The sequence below is a fragment of the Castor canadensis genome, chromosome 16 (assembly GCF_047511655.1).
Source record: "Castor canadensis chromosome 16, mCasCan1.hap1v2, whole genome shotgun sequence".
NCBI classification, from domain to species: Eukaryota; Metazoa; Chordata; class Mammalia; order Rodentia; family Castoridae; genus Castor; species Castor canadensis.
Genome location: NC_133401.1, coordinates 68,014,347 through 68,021,576, shown reverse-complemented (window position 1 = coordinate 68,021,576; position 7,230 = coordinate 68,014,347). Strand labels below are relative to the sequence as shown.

At 36.0% G+C, this 7,230-nt stretch overlaps 1 pseudogene; it reads left to right on the top strand.

Moving 5' to 3' along the window:
• Nucleotides 1-4,457: 4,457 nt before the first annotated feature.
• LOC141418338 (small nucleolar RNA Z39) lies at nt 4,458-4,524 on the top strand (annotated as a pseudogene).
• Nucleotides 4,525-7,230: the final 2,706 nt, after the last annotated feature.

Genomic DNA, 7,230 nt, shown 5'->3' with positions numbered 1-7,230 from the left:
AAAACGACACCAGATGGCAATTCAGATCTGCACAGGAACAAAGCAGGCTATCCAGTGTAAAGTATAGAAGACTTTCCCTCCATGCTTTAAATTTCTTTAATGATGATTGATTAAAGGAAAAGCAATATATTATAGAACATATGACAAAAATAGGATAAAGAATGGAAAATGAAAGTGATAGAAATATACAATTGTAGCATTCCTAAGCTGTATGTGAGATGATTTAATGTTATTTGAAGATACACAATGAGTTTCCGGTGTACATTGTAACCTACAGATCAAGCAGAAAAAAGGCAGAGGAGCATACGTAAATAAGCCAAAATGAATATAAAATGGATGATTAAAAATACTGAATCCAAAAATGGCAAAGAGAATATATAACAGGTGGATAAGACAAAAAACAGATGAAAAGATGGAATATTCAAATGCGATGACACAGCAAAGATATGAATGATCTAAACACAGTAGTTAAAAAGCAAATATTTTCATATTGAAAAACAAGTGAGACAGCTACAGCCTCTCTTCAAGAACCCGTTTCATGTATAAAGTCACAGATAGGTTAAATGTGAAAGGCTAGAAAAGATGTGCCATGCAAAGGTAATGTGGAATGGCTTTATTATTATCACACAGAGTAAATGGCAGAGGAAAAAACAGTCAGATTAAATGAGATAAAGGGGGACACTTGATAACACTGAAAAGATCAGTTTTTCAAGTGACTGCAACAAACTAGATGCAAATGGACCCATTTGCAGGGCTTCACAGCACACAAACTAAAAACTAGTAGAAGTGAAAGGAAAAATAGACAAATTCACAATTGCAGTTGGAGATTTTCATACTCCTTTCTCAGAATTGTTAAGTAGAAATTGGTAATTCTCTAAATACTTGACAATGTCATTTAACCAACTTAGAGAACAGTCCACCCAATGGTGGGGTGGAAAATTCTTTTAAAGGTCACAGAGATCATTCATGATGATTGTTAATCTAGAGTCAAATTTTGGATCATAAAACAAGTCTCAATACATTTGGAAGGAAAGAAACCATACAGACTGGGTTGAATTGAACAAAGTAAAGTATACTCACAGCTGGGTACATCAGGAAACCCCTTTGAACATTGACTTTGGAATTCAAAATTAAAGATAGGATTCTAAAATAGATACAGTGTGGGGTAGATACTTGTGGGATGGGGAGAGTGAATGAAGGATGTGAAGGTGAGGGAATATGGTTGATGGACTTCATATACATACATGAAATAGAACGATGAAACCTCTTGCAAGTGATTTGAGTAGGGAGAGAGGGTGGGGGAGATGGTGAGAGTGGACTAAGCAATGTACAATGTAAGGCTGTTGGGAATTAGCACAATGATTCCCCCCTGTACAATGATATATCCTAATAAAGTGAAAACAAGAAGAACATATGAAAGGTAGAATAATGAAAAGGAAAGTCTCTCTTCAGCATTTCAAGGAAGTACCAATGGAACCAGTCTGATGGCAGCAGAGCAATTGTGTTGTGGTGCAAGGGGAATTAACACTGGTGTGATAGGTGTGAATAAATTGACTTGTCTGCAATGAACTCTACGTGCATATTCAGTAATAAAAAATGGTAACTTCTTCCCCCCCCAATAGTATTTTTCTTAGGTTGTATCTGTGAGGGTTCCTAGGTGAGCTTTAGGACATCTGAGATGTCCCTGTCCATTTTATGAAAGACAATGCCTACTCCTGGCCAAGGTCTGGCCAGTACCATACAAATCTCCCCTGTGGGCAGGGTAAACTGCACATTAACCAACAACACCCCCCTCCCCCAACTCCACAGTGGTCTGCTCTGGTGTCAGTGTTCTAGGCAGAACTTTGAGTGTTTGTTGTCTTTCGAGGCTCAGCCTGGCCTTGGCAACCGCCAAAGCAGCCTTGAAGCTATGGATGTGCTCAAAGCTGTCCCTTTAATGCACTTGGGGCTGGTCCTGCAGGAATTTGGCAGGGTTATGACAACAGACCCTGCAGAACTGAGGCAAAAGCCCCATGATTTCCCATGGGAAGTAGTGATATGTTTACCTATTATTGGATTTTTCTCTATCCCATTGTTTTTGTGGAGTAGTTTTCAATCAGTTAGAAGCCGGCTTTACGCTCGAAGAGAAAAACAGCTTGCTCTAAAGCTTTCTACACTGATTGAAGAAAAATGTGAGCTACTTGAAAAACTTAGTCTTGTTGAGAAACAGCGAGAAGCAGCCTGTGGAAAGCTGGACATCTCCAAGCATAAACTGGAGGAAGTACTCCTGCTGGAAACAGAGCTGCTAGAAGAGAAATGTAAGCATTATACACAAGTTGAATTGAATGTGGAAATGTCAAAAACCATACAGTCCCTAGAAGATGAACTAAAATCTCTCAAACCCAAAGTAGCTGCAGCCAAAACAACCTTAAGAACACTTCAAGTCAGTGAAGCGAATCTTAAGGACTCAACAGCACAGGCTTTGAGTGAAAATTTTCAGCTCCAAGAAGCTGAAGCGTGAAGGACAAGCGAGTCACCTTAATAAACACAAAGTAACACTTGAAGAGCCTGGGACATCTGCAGCACGAATTCTAAAAGACAAAGACGATCACATCAGGTGGCTAAGTGAAGGCATTCGAAAGCTGAAGGTCTGGGCCTTTGTTCTGGGAGAACACGTAACACATGACAGTGACTTGGACACAGCGATGAACCTTGGCCCAGAAAATCCTGCTCACTTAGATACTCAGACCAAAGGAGCTCTGCAGCACCTGATGAGTGCTGTGAGGTTAAATGCTTCTTTAAAATCCTTGGAATGAGAAAGAGACCAAGTTTACACTCAGCTGCATGAAGTTGAGAAAGCAAGCAAAGACCTGACAGAATGTATTAAAAATGTCCAGAGCGAACAAGTCATTTTACAGTCTGAACATGCACTGTTTGAAATTGAGAATGAGAAGCTTCAGCAGAAAGCTAAAATAATTCCTGAACTGTTCAAAGAGGGAATGAAATTCTATAGGAAATTAATGGTCGAGGATCACCACCAGTGAGACGCAGAGGAGAAACTTCCCAAAGTGAAAGAAAACATCAGCCACAAAACTGCAGAGCTGCAGACCTATAAAAAGGTAGCCAGAGAGCTCGAAGAAAAATTGGAGAGAACCAAACTTAATCACCAAAGGGAGATTATTTCCTATGAGAAGAAAGCTCACTTTAATTGGTTGGAGGCCCAGGATGCTGAAGAACAGCTGCAGTACCTTAGGCAAGTCAGTGCCAACAACAGACAAAAGTTAATGGAAATGGAGTTGGAATTGAAACTTTTAGAAGAAGATCCAAATGCATTTGGGGTTTCAAATGCAGCATGTGGCAGGGAGCATTTTCCATGTGGTCCCTCACCATTGGCTCAACCTTCATCTGAAAGGAGCGCGTTCCTCTCTCCTATTGTGTTGGAAGGTCCACTTAGACCTCCATCTGTGCTTCAGCAGGGAGGAGGAAAAGACTCAAGAAGCCCCGATCATCCACTGGAGCATCACACTGGCAAGGAAAGAGGGGACTCGAGCTGTGATGGGCTGACTGGCCATCACGGAGCACCTCCTGAGAATGGGTCCCCGTGTCCTCCATGCGAACAGAAGGGAAGGGTGACAATCCCCCCATCAGGACAACCACTTACTGACCCAGCTCCTCCTGCACACAATTCAAACGTGCCTGTTGAAAGCAAGGCAGTGGGCCCTGGTTTTGTCCCTCCACTCAGAGGTCCCTTGTACCCAATGAGAAATGTCTGTTGACTGAGTGGTTTCCCCAGTCATCTTCACCCCAAGATCTGGATGTCCCCCCACTGTATCCACATGATCAAAGTGGAAGTGAGTATTCTGCAGGTCGATTGCACCTTCAAATGATCCTGCTACTGAACTTCTAAAACCAGGAGAAGAAACCTGACAACGTTAGGATCTTCTTCCAAAGTACTTCGGACTGCTCTCTCGTTTTCAATTTAAATTCCTGCTATTACCTACTTGTTATTCTTTACCTTAAATTGAAGATTAATAGAATTATAATTCTCAGAATAGTATTGTGTAGATGATTTAACTATGAATTCTGTTATATTATTGCCATTATATTTTATTTAGATGGTATATTTTATTTTCATTTAAATCTAGATAGTATAAATATTTTAATTTGATTATTTAACCCTCTATTACATAAACATTAATTGCAGTCTTATGTATGTAACTTGCAGTGGGGATATTTTAAACCCCAGCATCTTTGCCTTCATGCCAAGAATTATATTTACTGTAATTGTAGACCAGAGAAAAAGGAAGATCTCTTTTGAAAATATTTTTGACTACTGTCTCAGTTTCAGTTTAAATTACTACTGTTTTTAGTCATTACATTTTACCTCAAAAAAAAAACTTCACCTCAAATTGAAGGTTAGTAGACTTATAATTGTCAAGATGGTATTTTATAAATTTATGATTTAAATACAAATCTTTTTGCATATGATGAAGCAAATCAGTATGAATAAAGTCATGATACTGTATATGCTTTCTAAAATATGTAAGAATCTTTTCATTTCAATTCTACTTTATTTTCATTTAATTTGGACAGTATAACTATTTTAACTTGCTTATTTAATTCACTATTGCAGAAAAAATAATTGGAGTTTTATGGATGTAATCTTGTAGTGGGGATAAACTCACTCCAAAGTCTGTGTCTTTATGCCAAAAAATCTGTTTACTGTATTGTAGACCAATGTGAAAGTGATATCTCTTTTTAAGGTGTTTTGACTCTCTTTCATTTTCAGTTTAAATTAACTACTGCTATTTAGTCATTATACTTTATGTGAAATTGAAGCTTAATTGAATTATAACACACAAGATACTATTTTACACATATATGTAATTTAAATATGAATTTATTTATGTGATACATTTTATTATCATTTATTCTAAATTGTATAACTATTCTAATTTGATTATTTAATCCACTATGCAAAAAAATTGGAGTTTTATGTATGTAATCTTATACTGGGGTAGTTTAAATTCAAAGGCTCTGTCTTTATTCCAGGAAATGCATTTACTCTAATTGTAGACAAATGTGAAAATAAAATCTTCTTTCAAAGTATAAAAAAAAAAAAAGAAATTGCCAAAAATTTAGTTTAAAAATTAGTTGGCTTTATTTTGCAATCTTAGAATCTAGTAACCCTTATAATTGTTAAAATTAGCTGAGTAGAAGTGGTTGGTTTTATTAGCAGAAAAGGGCCAAACCAAGAAGAAACAAGAAAGGAAAAGGGAATTAGTCATTACAAAATTATTCCTCTTGTATGACTGAAATTGAGATACAACTTTTGAAAAATAACTGATTGGGTTAAGGTCAGGTTATTTCAGGATACCTATAATAAGGAGTAAAGCAGAGGGAACTTGCTATCATGATCAAAACTGGTGTTTGGGAAATTTAGTTTTTCCCAATATCCTCTGATATCTTAGAAGGATAATAATTGTTCCCTTAGATTTTTCTCCCTATTTTTCTAACATAATTTATTGAAGAGAGATCCACTTCCCATTGTGTTCTTGGTACATTTGTTAAAATTAGTCGATAATTTGTGGATTAATTGCTGAGCTCTCTATTCCATTCCATTGGTTAATAGGTCTTTTTTCATGCCAGCATCTTGTTGTTTACTTTAGATTTTAGTATGCTTTTAGATAAGGTGTTATTATTCTCTAGTTTCATAATTTTTATTAATGATTGCTTTGAATGTTCTAGAGCTTTTGTACAGAACCAGAATTCCATTGAAATTTGGTAGATATTGCATTAATCTGATGATTGCTTTGGATATTGTAGAAATTTTAATAATACATATCCTAATCCATGAACATGGAATATCTTTTTATTTATTTGTATTTTCTTTGAGTTTATAATTTCAATTGTTTATAGCTTTCTCTTTTCAAGTCTTTCATCTTTTTGGATGAATTTACTACTAAGCCTTTCTATTTCTTTTTTGGTTATTAGCATTATTAGGATTTCTTTCTAATTTTTTCATTGAGTTTTTGTATTGTTTGATGTATAGAAATGTGATCTTTGCGTATGGATTTTATATCCTGAGACTTTACTGAATTTGCTTATTAGTTCGAACATCGTTTTGGTAGTGTTGATAGGTTTCTTTTTACAAGATTATATTGTTTGCAAATATGAACAATTTAAGAATTTCATTCCCAGTTTGGATGTCATTTATATCTTTTCTTGCCTATTTGACCTGGCTAGGCTATTCAGTATTATGCTGTATAGAAGTAGGTAGAGTTGACATTTTTACTAATGTTTGTGATTATATCCTATGACTATTAATTACAAGCAATGCCAGTAAAGATAATAATCATAAAAATAAGGTATGAAGTTCAGGAAACTTTTAAAACATATAGAAAAAACTTTTCCTGACATTTAGGAAACATGTTCTTATTAAACCATTTGTAGTTTTTTTCCCTTTGGGTAATATCCTATACAGTCTCTTTGGTCCTAAGTCTCCCTTTTTTCAATAGATAAGTTCCACTTTTTCATTCTTGCATCACCAATATTTATATCTCAAATCTCATTTGGAATGTTTAGCACACTAGTGGTAAAAAAGCAATGGCCATCAAATGGCAGCCATTTGGGTTTTAAAAGATAAAGGAGACAGACACCAAGGTGAGAAGTCAGCCCTGACTTTCTCTCTCACATAGCAACCAATGGAAACTGGGATCACTCACTGGCTCTGGAATGGCTAAGAGGATCTGTGATCTCTGCTGACCAACTAGTCACTGCCATGCCTGGGAAGGTTCAAGGAAACCCAAGGGGTGCGGGTTCCCACAAAGATGGCATCTGTCTTTGACAACCTGAATTGTAAAAGAAATGGCAATCATGCACAATAGTACCAGTGGCCTCTTAAAATTGCTTGTCTACAGGATATGAGTCCTTTAACATAATTGAGGACCAGTATTTGGTGCATGCCAAATTGAAGAATAATACATTAATTACAAATATTATTTTTTTCCTCTGTTCAAATAATTCTTTTATCTATTGAGTAAATACATATATGCTAGAATTATTTAGACATGATATAAGAGGATAAAGAAGAAACACTTGTTTTATGCAGACTTGATTACTGACTAGTCAAATAAATATAAAATATGCATTCTCAGGTTGTGTTTAGGTAGATAAGATTTGGAATATGGCAGGTGATTCAAATCCTGATCTTCCACTTATTGCCTGGGTAACTCAAAGTAAGTCATATAG